The sequence below is a fragment of the Lycium ferocissimum genome, chromosome 4, assembly GCF_029784015.1.
Source record: "Lycium ferocissimum isolate CSIRO_LF1 chromosome 4, AGI_CSIRO_Lferr_CH_V1, whole genome shotgun sequence".
Lineage (NCBI taxonomy): Eukaryota > Viridiplantae > Streptophyta > Magnoliopsida > Solanales > Solanaceae > Lycium > Lycium ferocissimum.
In genome coordinates, this window is record NC_081345.1 from 14297074 (window position 1) to 14312498 (window position 15425).

Sequence of the window (15425 nt, forward strand, 5' to 3'; positions counted from 1 at the left end):
AGAGGAGGGGTGAGTGGGGGCGGAGGGATGGGGGCAGAAAGAAACAGCACAAAAATGAAGAATTCTTGGTATACTTTATTTCGTGGTATTCTTTGACAGTGCCAATTTATTTTATACAAAATTATAATATTTATAGTCGTTAATTTATTAATTTATTTCTCTCCAACATTTAATCCATGGAAGAAGAATAGGGTGGGTTAGTGATGAATTGTGCTATGAATTAGGGAATGGGTGGAGTTTTGTTAATTTTATACAATTAGTTTTTCCTTTTTTTTTTTTTTTTGGTTTGGGATTGTGTTGAAGAAATGAATGTATTTCAATTTGGTGTTGATTCTGGGTGTTGGGTGTTGCTCATACGTGAATGTTGTTGAAGAAAGAAGAAGATAGCAGCAGCAAGTTGGGGGAAGAAGGAGAGGGAGCGGGGGGGGGGGGTTAGAAGGAGAAGGGATGAAGAAGAAAGAGAAAAATTAAATAAATAAAAATAATTAAAAAAATATTTAATGACGTGGGACCAATCATGCGGGGCGAGTGGTGAACAACAGCCAAGATCTCATCTGCATTCCAGAACATTAAGGGGTATTTAATTAACTGAAAGTTGTTAAGGGGGTAAATAAATACAACTTAAGTTTAGTTCTTAAAAGTGAGTTTTTCTTTACGAGTTAAAAAACATGTCTTTTCCCAAAAATAAAGAAAAATTAATATGCAAGTGGATAAGAAAAATCAAACCAGTTACAACGATACCAAGGTTCTGGAATCTTCAAGCTATTGATCATAGGGACTAATTTATTATGAAGAATTAGGAAGAAAATAATGGGAGCCGAATATCAAAATAGAATTACCTTTTTTATCCTTAACTTTGACATTCTATTTGTGTCGAGCAATGGATTCGTGCTCTGCCATCACCACAACCTCCTTAGCACCATCCTTCTCTGGCTCATCCCCGACGTCCTCTTCCATTGCTTATTCCTTGTTAGTTTCCTCCTCAGTTGTCTGGTCCTTGTGTATTCTTCATCCGTCATTTTCTCGACAAATTCTTATGACTCAACATCATCTTCTTGCGGCCAAGTTACCATTTTGATCAAATATGCATAAAATGAGGGGTCGAGTTCTTCATTCTTTTCTCAGATATGCTATTTATGTGAAATGCGTTCTAAACCCAGCCGAATTAGCTTGGAATCTAATAAACTTTTAAAGACAAGTCTCAAATAGCTAACAGAAGTCTCGAAATGCTGAAATTAAAAATGGTCAGATCATTACATATAATTAACAATAAATAAATAGAATTAAGTTTAACAACAACTAAGTACCCATTAACATGAGATATGCTTAACTAATTAAGAATTGACAAGCCTAATTAACAGAAAAATTTAACTAATTCATAGTTAAGTATTTAAAACAAGTTATTATCATAAAATAAATAACAATTAATCAAGTAACAATTAGTAACAACTAATTTACAAAAAAAAAAAAAAAAAAAAAAAAAAAGATAATAGAAATTAAAAGAAAATTTTCTGGCACTGAAAGTTGGAACTTGCAAGGATCAAAACCGGAAAAGTCAAAAACAACATAAAACGGGGAAAACATCCATGAGACTCTAAATTTAAGGCTAATAAATGCTAGAGATGCTTAAGACTATCATTTGTTACAAATACCTCGATGGAAGAAGATTTGGGGTTGTTTTCAAACGGGTTAAATGAAGCCTTTTTCCAAAATTCAAGATGAGAATTTTGTACCTTAACTTAAATATAGCAAGCATCTTGAGTTTGGAGAAGAAATTTTATGTAAAAAAGTTGTTTTTAACTTTGTCTTGAATGGTGTCTTTTTTTTTTTTTTTTAAAAAAAAAAAAAAGGTGCGTGGGGGGGGGGGGGGGGGAACTAGGCCGGGAAACAAATGTCGGAGCTGAGAATTTTAAGGGTTGTATAGCGCATTAATACATATGCTATACGGGGCACTATGTACATAACACCCATCAGATCGAGCATCAGTCAATCCTCATATAGCACATGAATCATGCGCTATAGCTAGTTAAGTTCTCCTTTATTTTACACATTAGTCCGGTATATTTGGAGAAAAAAAAATCTCATTTAGATTTGGAACTCTATAACTAGGCTCTGATACCAAATGAATGGTAATTCGTAACAGCTCAAGGATTATTACATAGATTAATGGCAACATTAAAAAAGCAAGATTAAGTCGCATACCTGATAACCTGTCTTGTTCATTAATGCGGAAGCGCATCCCAAAAGTGTGAAACATTTGACTACGTCTTCCTATCATTGTTCCTCCTACAAGTGGCAGTCGAATGGGAGGAGGGAGGACTAGGTGTGACAGATGGTGTGGTATGGAATCATGAAGCTGTGCTGGCCGAGTATGTGTAGAATATAGCAAGTAAGGTTGATAATTTGTGGGTGAAGTGGGTGAATCATATATTTATCAAAAGGGCTAATTTGTGACAATATGAGGTGCCTGTTATTAGTAGTTGGTACTGGAGAAAGACATGCAGTATAAGGGATAAATTCAAGAGGGGATATAATCAGAATGGTTGGCTAAGACCTTTAGGCACCTATACCATTGCAAGTGGGTACTAATGGTGCAAAGGAGAAGCAGACAAATGACAGCATTGGAGATGGGTATGGACCAATATGAATGTGTCAAAGCACTATTTCATTTGCTGGCTAAGTGCTCATGGGAGACTACTAACATTGACGAGAATGCAAACCATGGGATTTTGCCAGAAATTGGACTGCTTATTATGTGCTAACGCACCTGAAGACCTATCCCACTTATTCTTTGATTGTCATGTGTCTAAGAGTTGTCTGAACGAAATACTGGGCTGGTTAAGGATGCCAACGATGACTAAAAACCACCCAGGATTATGGAGAAGGATATTCAGGAAAGGGAACATTAAATGGACGCTTTGGAATGGCAGTGCTAGCTACGTCGGTGTATGAAATCTGGAGGGTAAGGAATGAAGCTAAGTGAAACTATACAGTCAAGAGGCCAGAAGTGATATGGCAACAACTTAAAGAGGAATATCGATACAGAGTACAAAGATACTACACAGCACAGAAGTATAAGAAAGATATAGAATGGATAAAAGCTTTATATATGTGATTTTATTGACAGTATAGAGGCAGGATAGATAATGTTATATCCCGTATTTTGTACATTGGGGTAATCCGAGCTAACCATGAAAAGTTAAGGACAAGACTATTTCGGGATACGAGGTAGAGGCTTTTAACCACGATTTTGTTTTAAGGCATAAGTTGCTTATGATTTTATTGACATGAAATATTAAGAAAAATTTGGGGTTAAAAGTTAATTTTGGAAAGTTAAAATTTATGTAATAATAAGGGCCATGTGGCCGGCCACATGGTGTGGGCCATAGGCCACATGGATGAGTTTTATATGTGATATTGGATGACCAAATAAATCATATTCTTCATCATCTTCACCCTTAGAACCTTTGAGAAGCTTGGAGAAGAGAAAAAAAAAAGCCATTCGGCCAAGCTTGAACCGAGCAAGAGCAAGGAAAAATTGATCCAAAAAAATATTGTCTTCTAGCTTTTCTACTAATTGGAAGGTCCTCTATAACGTGGAGTAATTGTTGAAGCAAGCAAACCATTTATTTTTGCAAAACACCACCCTAGCCGAGTGAAGAAGGTGAGTGAAGAAGGTAAGGTTTAATCTTCTCTTTTATATGTTATGGATGGTTTGTGTATGTTGTAGTATGTAGAAATGAATGAAATTCATGAAAATATGGATGTTGATGTTGAACCGTGTATGTTGATGCTTGGCCGTGTATATGTGATGTTGTGTAGGAGTGGTGAATTAATTGTATTTAGCATGTTTGGGTGTTGTTGTAGTGTGTGGAAATTGATGAAAATCATGGAATTTGTGGGTTGAGGTGGTGGTAAAAATGGACCTGTTTTGTATGTTAAGGAATGAACTAATTTTATGTGTTATTTTGGTTGTTGTCGTCATGGATTCGATGATGATAATGAAAGTTTAATGATTCAAGTTGAAGTTGAAATCGTTGTTGGGTACGTTTTTGAAGCTAATGTAATTCTGATGTAGTTTCTTGCATTTGTAAGAATAATGTTGTTAAAGTGTGGATTGTTGGTGTAGTTCATGAATTTGGGAGAGAGGAATGTGTTGTTGTTCTCGGGTTTGGGGAGATTTCGGGTGGCATTGGATATTGGTTGGGTTGTTTGAAATATTGTGTGGGTTGTTTAAAGTGTTCTTGAATCTTGTTTGAATGCTCTCGGATTAGTACTTGAACATGTAAGCGTTGATGTTGGTTTGAATGTATGTAGTTGAATTGAACATAATTGGAATGTGTCAAAGTATGTAGAGAAGAGTTACTAGCATTATAATGCGTTTTGAATTGACTATTGATGTTATTGATATGGTTGTTGGTATTGTTGTTGAAGATTTGGCTGAGTTGAATGCTCGGGGATGTTGAATTTATGGGGAAAATCCAAATTTTTGTAGATAAAGTGATAGCTTGGAATTGAATTCTTAAGTGCTTATAGCTAATGTTTGGTATATAATGACGTTGTTGTAGATCTTGGGAGGCCCGAGACTTAAGATTGGATTAGCTTAGGAAACGGACGAGGTATGTAAAGCTTACTCTTTCCTTCTTTTGGCATGTCTTAGACGGAAGTAAGATGTGACATGATTTGTGCCTTGGGGTAACTCCATTCCTAAGTTCCGAGCATGTTTATGATTCTTATTTGCTTCTTGATGTTGACATTCTTCATATGGTCGGACTATGGTCCCTAAGTCTTATGTTTGATTGAATTTCGAATGTTGCAAAAAGAATGTTTGTTCTTAAAAGATTCTATGTCTAATAATGGCCGTAACTTTCCTAGACGGAACCGGATCGCTACGAAACGTCCGTAGAAAGTTCTATAGCGTATGATGTCCCTAACTTTCATATATGGTCCCAGATTGCTATGAAATGTTCGTAAAATGGTTCTATAATGACTAGTGCCCGTAACTTTCATAGGCGGGCTCGGATTGCCTCGATATATGTTTATGATCCCTAAGACGTTATATGACATGTTTTGTAATGATATCTCGAGAGCCCTAAGTGTGATTGTTATTCTGATACACGAGGGTCGATTTGTTTACTTACCTATTGAGTCTGTAATGATGATTTATATGCATATGGCTCCTCACTACTCTGCTCGTGCATACTGTCGTTACATCTTTCGCCGAATCCCGGGCCGGGTATGTATTCGTGCACAGTTCACTGCATTGTTCACCGAGTCCCTCCCTGGAGGGTCGGGTACGGTATGTATATGATGATGGCGCCCACCCCCGGATGACGGGCCGAGTATGATATACATGATGGAGACAGATCCCCACCGAGTCCCGAAAGCGGTCGGCACGTTATTCACCGAGTCCCTCACTGTAGGGCCGGCACGGTATGTATATGATCACTTTCACCGAGCCCTCACTGTAGGGCCGGGTACGGTATATATATATGTATATATATGACATGATATGATGATGACATGATGATTTGATGATTCTATTTACCGAGTCCTCACTGAGGGCCGGCACGGTATATATATCGACGACATGATGATATGATGATCTTAATCACCGAGTCCCTTACTATAGGGCCGGGACACGCTATATATGCATATGTACATGATGATGATTTGCCTATGTTTCTAAGTCCTATGATGAATTGGATATGACATTGACATGCACGATTTATGTTTCAAAGGCAAGCCTTGTGGTTTTCTGGATACTATACTAGTTTTCTATACTCCTTACTTCGGTACGATTCTGTTTACTGCATTCCATGCTTTACATGCTCAGTACATATTCCGTACTGACCCCCTTTCTTCGGGGGCTGCGTTTCATGCCCGCAGGTACAGACGATCGTTTTGGTGATCCGCCAGTTTAGGACATCCACTCTGCTGTCTTGGAGTGCTCCCTTGTTCCGGAGCCCATATTTGGTACCGACTCTTTTGTTGTATATACATATGTCTATTCAGGGGTACGGCGGGGCCCTGTCCCGTCATATGATTCGGTTATTACTCTTAGAGGTCTGTAGACATACATGTGGGTTGTGATTAGTTGCTGTTCGGCTATGTTTGTGTGATTTATGTTTTGGGGCGGTCCCATCCGCAGTGGCAGCCTTGTCGGCTGCGTGTATATATATGTTTTTCTTGAGATGCCATGGTTATCGTGATGGCCTTGCCGGCTTATATGCGACATGTACACATATGTTTATATACGACAGTTTGAGACGACGACTGACCGATGTATGATCTTTGTATATGTATAAGTTGCTTGTATGTCGATTCCGGTTAATAAGTGTGTTTGGGTGCCCAGCTCGAGCATTAGTCACGGCCTACGGGGTTGGGTCGTGACAGATAAAATGCACTAGTTTGACTAAGTAAATCCACCTGGTGGGGATACTTAAAGCTAGATAGTCATTACGGTCTCGCTTGCGATGTAAATACTGGTTGAGTTGGTGATTCATAATAATTTTCTTTCACCAAAAAAACAAAAAAAAGTAAAAAGGGCAGTCGAATGGGGCGGTTGCCTTAAAGTTGAGGAGAAGAGAGGGGACCTAGCCATATATTTATAGGAATCAAGTTTTAATCTAATAGACCTCCCGATAACAAGCTTTATTAGCTCTTTAACAGGGCCTATACTACTGCCGGTCCAAATTAGTACATGAAGTGATTTGGACCCAACAAGAAATTCAATATATGCATGGCACATGTCATGTTCACCAACTATATTTATATAATGTCTTTTATAAACCTTAATAAGTAAGTTAATATTGGTCCACTTATAGTAAAAATTTCAACATGTGATACCATAAGAACACCTGAGATGTGATGGAAAACTGTATCTATATATTATCTAAAGCCTCAAGAATTTAAACAACCAGTTATTCCTAAGAAGACTCTTTGTATTAGGAGATTTATATAAATCAAACTACTAACAAAAACTATCCTAACTGAAAAGAGAACTTTTAGTGCTTATCTAAATAATAATCTATGCTAAATGATAGGGTAAGGAGAACATAAACAAAATCTAGAGATAACAATAATTAACAAAAGATAGGTACTCCATAGTGCCGGCTCAATGGTGAAGCCATTGAAGCAACGGCAATAGGCGCCCATTTTCAATTAATGAAGGATTAATTTTATGGTAATGTTCTTTAAAAATTGAATATTTATAGTAAAAAAGTAACAGATCGTTAAAAAAGAAAAGTTAATTTACATTCTAGTATTTATATTCTTTTTTTTGTTTCTCATACTAAGCTTGTGTTTTATATTTTCTATCTTCTTATTTTCTGCTTATTAACCTGTCTGTTCTCTAAAAATAGGGATAAGGCATCAATGCCCCCCTGAACTTTACTCAAAGTTTCAACGACACACCTTTTCTTTTCGAGGGTTCTATTACCCCCTAAACTTTTTTTTTTTTTAATTAAAAAAAAACAGAACAGTCATCACCCTGAAACTGACGTTCACGCACTACCACATGTATATTTAATTTTTTTTTTTTTAAAAAAAATTCTTTTCCTATTTTTTTTTTTTCTTCTTTTCTTTCTTCTTCTCTTCCCTATGCAAGCCAACCATGGCTGCCCCTTTTCGTTCATTTTTTTTTTCTCTTTTCTTCTCTTTTCCTTTATTTTTCTTCTTCATCATGATCGTCCGTGGAAACATTGATGTAATTCGATGTGATTTGAAGTCCTAGTTTCGTAAATCTATAAAATATTATTCTCAATTTTTTCGGCAAGATTCATAACACACGGCTGAAATTTGAAATTTCGGCGACAAAATCTTTTCCGGCGAGCTTCAAATTCCAACGACGAAATCTATTCCCAATCTCATATTTTCCATGGTCGGAAACAATGGATGGAGATTCTCCGGCTTTAACAAGAATTTTGAAAAAAGAAATTAAAAAAAGAAAAAAATTTAAGCTTTATCATAATTAATTAGGTGTAATTAAATGTGAAGCTAAGTACCCAATTACAAAATCGCAGTTGTATAAGTTAATCAGATTTTATGCTTCTTACTCTTCCAAAGAGAGTGAAATACACTCTACTTACCCCGTCGGCCGCTTAGGGTGGTATTTATCTGTTTTCAAAAAGCTTAGGTGGGGGGGGGGGGGAGGTTGGGGGGGGGTAATATAGGACATCCGAAAAGAAAAAGTGTGTCCCTGAAATTTTAGGTATAGTTCAAGGGGGTATTAATGCTTTATCCCCTAGAAATAAGAATGGAAGATATTGAATAAATTAAGCAAATGAAGTGAAATAAAGAAATTTTTATTCTGATATCAAGTTACAAATTTCAAGAATCAAGTTTTATTTTTCTAACTTTCAACTGTCGTTTGTCCCAAAAAAAAAAAAAAAAAAAAAAAAAAAAAAAAAAAACTGAACTTTTGTTATGAAATATATTAATGTGGATGTCCATGTAGTTCCCCCCACTACTCTTCACCATTATGTCTCACCTCCTCCATGTTCATAACTCTTGTAGAAGTAACTCCCATTACTTCATGACTACTCCCACACTTTATTTCTATAACCCCCAAATGTTATTACCCATGTTTATGACACTCCCTTTGATGTTCTCAATGTATTCCTATAAAATGGTAGGATTGGATGTAATGGTTACACACTTGAACATACTTGGATGAATAAGAAAGCTCTCTTCTCTTGTCTCTCTTTATCTCTTTATTGTTCTTGCTTTCATCTTTTGATATAGTGTACTAGCTCTTTTAGGTTGATTTTACAACACGTTATCAGCATGAGTCTCTAACCAGTTTTTTACAAGTACGTGAAGCCACGAACAATTGAAGTGTGGATTGTGGGGCAATCTCCTAAAGAAACTGAGAGTTTCACCCATCCAACTGTCCGAACACAAACTTTTGTAGCTGCAAACTGTTAGTGTTCTGTTACGTTGATATGTTGCTTTCAAGCTTCATGTTTTGGTAAGGCATTTCATTTTATAATTGCATCATTAACATGGAATGAGGTACGTTCCCAATTTACTTTACTTTAATTTGGCTAGTGGGATGCAGTAATATCATTATAATAATTTTGGTACGTTTCGTTTTATACCAATTTTTTTTTTTTTTTTTTTTTTCATAATTTGGATTCTATGAAATATGAGCAGATTGTGATCCTAATTAAAATGAGGCAGATTTTTCTTATTTACTAGGTTTACAGGGCATTTTAATTGATGAGTTGAAGATTCATCAAGTTCTCCATTTATTAGGATGTTATAGACCATTGCTATTCCAAATTAGTAGTCTGAATTGATCAACACTCAGAAAGGGGATGGTTTCGTTTGGGCACAGAACTGGTGCTTTCGGCCAAAAAAAAAAAAAAAAACATATGCCTATTTTTCGTGCATATAGTCTCATATTTTATATACTATCAATAATCGTCTGTCGTGATTTTTAAGATTTAATCTAACTTCTAAATATATGCAGATTTATGTTCTTCTCTACAAGGAGATTTCTATTGCTTTAAAGATTAACAGTTTATACAACAAAAGAAAGCTTCTGAAAATTCACAAAATGTTAAATTCCTGTGATACCCAAACCATTTTATCGCAGGGATCTAATTCTCGAGAGTAAGTCTCAAAGTACTTTGGCCTATTATGCCATTGGTTGAGGATAAGACGGTGGATTCAAGTCCCATCGCATTAAGAGGGTAAGACATCGGGTTTGAGTCCTGGTGCACTATGATAATAAGATGTTGGGTTCAAGTCCATCGTATTACGTCCTAACACGCTTTATATGGATAAGTGATTGGGTTTGAATCCTGATGCACTATATTGATAATATAATGATGAATAAGGCAAAATAATATTTATTTGATGAAAAATTGTGAAGCCCGTCCCACTTGATATGCTCCATTCCTTGATGTGAATGTGGTAGCAGTGCATAATATATATGTCTGAAAGAAGACAAATGGTTGAATGTATGAATCTGGACGTGGAGGGACAAAATAATAATAGTCATCATTGTGGTAAAATCAAAGGAAGATCATTGTGGGTTCTCAAAATGGTCCTTCAAAAGGTGAAGGTAATTTTTTCCTTCAAGATGTGGTATGAAAGTTCATTTGGGCACACGGTTGTCATGCAACCTAACTTGATGAAATTTTATAAATCCTCCATCAAAGCAAAAGATACAATTTCAAAGTGATGTCGAGGTGGATCTATGAATATGATAAAACAATGGGCTTATAATGAAAATTAATAAAGCACGTATATATGACTATAGTCCATTCCTTGAACATAATATTGTGACTTGTGATGAGCATCATGAATGCTTGCCCATTTTGAAAGTGAAATGTGGATACATTATGGATAAGGATGTGCTCATGTATGGTTGGACAAATACCGCAACTCACCTCTTCGGGAGGTTTGAGAAAAATAAAGAAATTTTATATTGGCATAAACGGTCATTGATCACATATTTTTAGCACGTCACAAATATTGTGGTATGTCTTATCATGAATTACCAAAGGGTAAAAGTAAGAAATAAGTCTTGCTTATAAAGGTTTTGGCCATGACCATAATGACAATTACTCCCTAAAAGGAGATGTTCACCAGATGGATGGTATTATGAAATATCTGGTAGTACATAATTAATTTAGAGCTCTGGAAAAACTAATTTGTTACTACCCGGAGGAATGAAAAAGTTGATATGCGTATACTGTATTGTTGCCATTATGGCTATAGTGACAACGAAAGAAATCTGTGAGGGATTTAAATTGTTCTGAAGCATATAAAGGTTTGCGAAAATAAAGCTTCAGCAAATCTCTATATAGGTTAAAACGATTCTGATCCATTGAGTACCCCAATGGCTGTGATGTCGCTAGATATAGATAACGATCATTTAGATCTCATGAAAATGATGGGTATATTGGATCATGATCGATTTTATACTGCGAAAGAACTTATTGATATAGATTTATTTATCCTAACAAATATTATCAATGTTTTGTTAGTTATGTAAAATGCAGGACATTATTTTTATTATTACATCAAGTTTGGTCTTCAAGCAAGTTACAGGTTTGCATGTGAAGATACCGCTTTACATTATGACATTCTACATGGCAATCCTTTTCCGTACGTGATCTTGACGAAAGGTGAAGTAGATATTCAACAAAATACGCCCGATTGATAATTTGAGATGTGTAAACTTAAGCATTACCAACCTCGATATTTGAGAAGCCGGTATACAAGATTTGGATGCGTCGTCTCCAAGAATTAAGTAATATTTTAATCAGGGGGAGTGTAATACGTGCTGTACTCTTTTTCCCTTAGCCGAGGTTTTGTCTCACTGGGTTCTCCTTGCAAGGTTTTTAATGAGGCAGCAAGCAGTGCGTATTACATGATATGTGTACTCTTTTTCCTTCACTAGGATTTTTTTTCCACTGGGTTTTTCCTAGTAAGGTTTTAACGAGGCACATCATCTATGGACATCCAAGGGGGAGTGTTATGAAATATATTAATGTGGATGTCCATGTAGTTCCGCCCACTACTCTTCACCATTATGTCTCACCTACTCTATGTTCATAACTCTTGTAGAAGTAACTCCCATTACTTCATGACTACTCCCACACTTTATTTCTATAACCCCCAAATGTTATTACCCATGTTTATGACACACCCTTTGATGTTCTCAATGTATTCCTATAAAATAGTAGGATTGGATGTAATGGTTACACACTTGAACATACTTGGATGAATAAGAAAACTCTCTTCTCTTGTCTCTCTTTATGTCTTTATTGTTCTTGCTTTCATCTTTTGATATAGTGTACTAGCTCTTTTAGGTTGATATATGTAATGAATTATCACTGGTATGATCCTCGTTGAAGGGATAATTCAAGTTAACCGCCGGACGCATTTACTGACCCAAAAGTGAATACTATATTCCAGTTGCAAGTGCTCCAATTCCAATTAGAATTAAAGTCCTTAAAGGAAAAAGTCTATGACGATAGACCGATCGGTTCCAAAGATAAAACTCCTTGAAGAAGGAGGGGAGCAAATGATCAAGAAGGTCATACTAATAAGGCAAGTGCTTTAAAATAGCACCACGACATAATATTTCATACAACCTTTGGTTAGGTTCAGAAATGATCAAGATGGTCATACTAATGAGGGAAAGTGCTTTAAAATAGCACCACGACATAATGTTTCATGCAACCTTTGATTAGGTTCAGGTACCAGAAAATGATTAAAAATAAAGAGATCTCGATAAGATATGTCGTATTGGAACCGATATCAAATGACCGTCGATGGTATCTTTGAAATAATGTAGCGCTCAACATTATAATGGTGATAAGGATCTTGAATTCAAATCTGTCAAAGAATGTGAATAGATATAATGATTAGCCAAATAAAATACGCAATTAAAGTATATTTTGTTTCACTTGGAATAGTGATGATTTGGATAGTCCAAGGATCTCATGGTATCATGTCAGTGGGGTACAATGGGTTCTTGTGCGAAAAGTAAAATGATAAATAAAAATCGTAAATACAAAGTACGGCTTGTGACTTGTGGCATAAAGATTTTTGCAAAAGTCCTGACATTATTATATGGAGATGTGTTCTCTTGTTGTGGATGCAATGAGGTTTCTGAGTAGTCTGGCAAGACATGAAAAAGTTGATATGCGTATACTGTATTGTTGTTATTATGGCTATAGTGACAACGAAAGAAATCTGTGAGGCATTTAAATTGTTCTGAAGCATATAAAGGTTTACGAAAATAAAGCTTCAGCAAATCTCTATATTGGTTAAAATGATTCCGATCCATTGAGTACCCCAATGGCTGTGATGTCGCTAGATATAGATAACGATCATTTAGATCTCATGAAAATGATGGGTATATTGGATCATGATCGATTTTATACTGCGAAAGAAATTATTGATATAGATTTATTTATCCTAACAAATATTATCATGTTTTGTTGGTTATGTAAAATGCAGGGCATTATTTTTATTATTACATCAAGTTTGGTCTTCAAGCAAGTTACAGGTTTGCATGTGAAGATACCGCTTTACATTATGACATTCTACATGGCAATCCTTTTCCAAACGTGATCTTCAATAGAAAGGTGAAGTAGATATTCAACAAAATACGCTCGATTGATAATTTGAGATGTGTAAACTTAAGCATTACCAACCTCGACATTTGAGAAGCAGGTATACAAGATTTGGATGCGTCGCCTCTAAGAATTAAGTAATATTTTAATCAGGGGGAGTATAATACACGCTGTACTCTTTTTCCCTTAGCCGAGGTTTTGTCCCCTTTGGGTTCTCCTTGCAAGGTTTTTAATGAGGCAGCAAGCAATGCACATTACAAGATATGTGTATTCTTTTTCCTTCACTAGGATTTTTTCCCACTGGGTTTTTCCTAGTAAGGTTTTAACGAGGCACATCATCTATGGACATCCAAGGGGGAGTGTTATGAAATATATTAATATGAATGTCCATGTAGTTCCCCTGACTACTCTTCACCATTATGTCTCACCTACTCCATGTTCATAACTCTTGTAGAAGTAACTCCCATTACTTCATGACTACTCCCACACTTTATTTCTAGAACCCCCAAATGTTATTACCCATGTTTATGACACACCTTTTGATATTCTCAATGTATTCCTATAAAATAGTAGGATTAGATGTAATGGTTACACACTTGAACATACTTGGATGAATAAGAAAGCTCTTCTCTTGTCTCTCTTTATCTCTTTATTGTTCTTGCTTTCATCTTTTGATATAGTGTACTAGCTCTTTTAGGTTGATTTTACAACAACTTTGTTATTCTTTTATACTTTACTCATAGTAGTATCTTTTTATTTCCTAGAATTCAAATATGTCAAGATATAAAAGCATGAATGTTGTTAGTAATTTTTTTTTTTTTTTAAAACTTAAGGCCTTGAATAAAATTTGGTTTTAGGGCCCTAATGTTCTTGAGCCGCCCTAGTGTTCGGTAAACAAAACTTGCTAATATTTTTAGTTTCAAAGATTTGGTGCGACTACAAATTATAAATGTAAGAAAATTTCCTTCATGATCTGTAAAAAATCAGCAAATACAAACTAATATCGCGACATTTTAACTATAATTCTCAAGAGTACCATTATTTTGTCTCCAACACAGCTGATTTTTCAACACTATCGAAAAATGTCAAAAAACTTACTTTTATCTGACACTTGTTATTTATGTCGCTGATTAAACGTTGTTATAGCTAGCCTTGTTTTCTTGTACTGGTTTCATAGTTCGATCTCGAGAAATTACTTTGCAAAAGAAAAGAAAATCGAATAAATTAAAGCATGGCTTGTTCTCTTTATTTTTCTTCTTTTGGTTTAAACCCATAAGATAGAAATGAAAACTATCCGTCCAAGTCGAGCAGATATTAATATAATAAGATGTCAGGCAATGTATGATTGGGTTATCATTCTTCATGTACGATGTTTTTTGCCTGTAAATTAATCCTCTGCTGCTCTTAATTAAAGGTGTCGCCAAAATGGGTGTCTAGAAAACTTCCATTACTGAGCCACTAAGAGAGACATAATGGCGACAAACAAAGAAAGTGACGGAAATTAGGGCAACCTTGATTTCACGCGTGCCTCTTTCTATAACTTAGTATTACTAATATCTGGCTTTTGTCTTAATTTTAGTGGCACATTGCAAAAAAATTTACTTATTCCTAGTCCTACATACACAATTAATACTCACTCTGTTCACTTTTACTTGTCACTTTTAGCATATCAAGAAAAGATAATTTATTTTTTCCTATTTTACCCCTAGTATTAATTACTCACTTCAAATCATTTTTCAAATTCAAAAATGCACCAATTAATATGAATACACTAGTAAATTATGCACTTCATTTATTATTTCTTAAACAGTGTGAACAAGTAAAAGTGAACGGAGAGAGTAGACAATAGTGGCGGTAAACTTCTCGAATCTCGCTGAATAACATTTTTCTATGTTTGAGCGTCGTGACACAACCATGCACCTAAAAAGAAAGATAAAAGAACAAGTTTTCTTTTCCTTGATCTTTTTTTAAATGAGAAGAACGGTAAAGTTTTTTATTTTGAAAAAAATAGAAGGTGAAAAATGAGAATGAGAAATGAGAAAGTTTGATAGAAGTATCTGTTGAAAATTAGAAATTAGTTAACGAGAAAGTTTGTATCAACTTTTAATACCATTTTCTTTTGCAGATAGTCTAGCAATAGCTTGTTCTTTTTGTTTTTGTTATTCTAGTTCTTGTTCTTCTTTTTCCTCCCCCATATTTCTCTATGACCATATAATGTCTATAACTAGGCATTAATTTGAAGTGCTAGTTCGTTCCACTTGAAAACACATTCCTTAATTAGAAGAAAGAAAATCTTGCAAATATTTTGACATTTTTTTACATTGT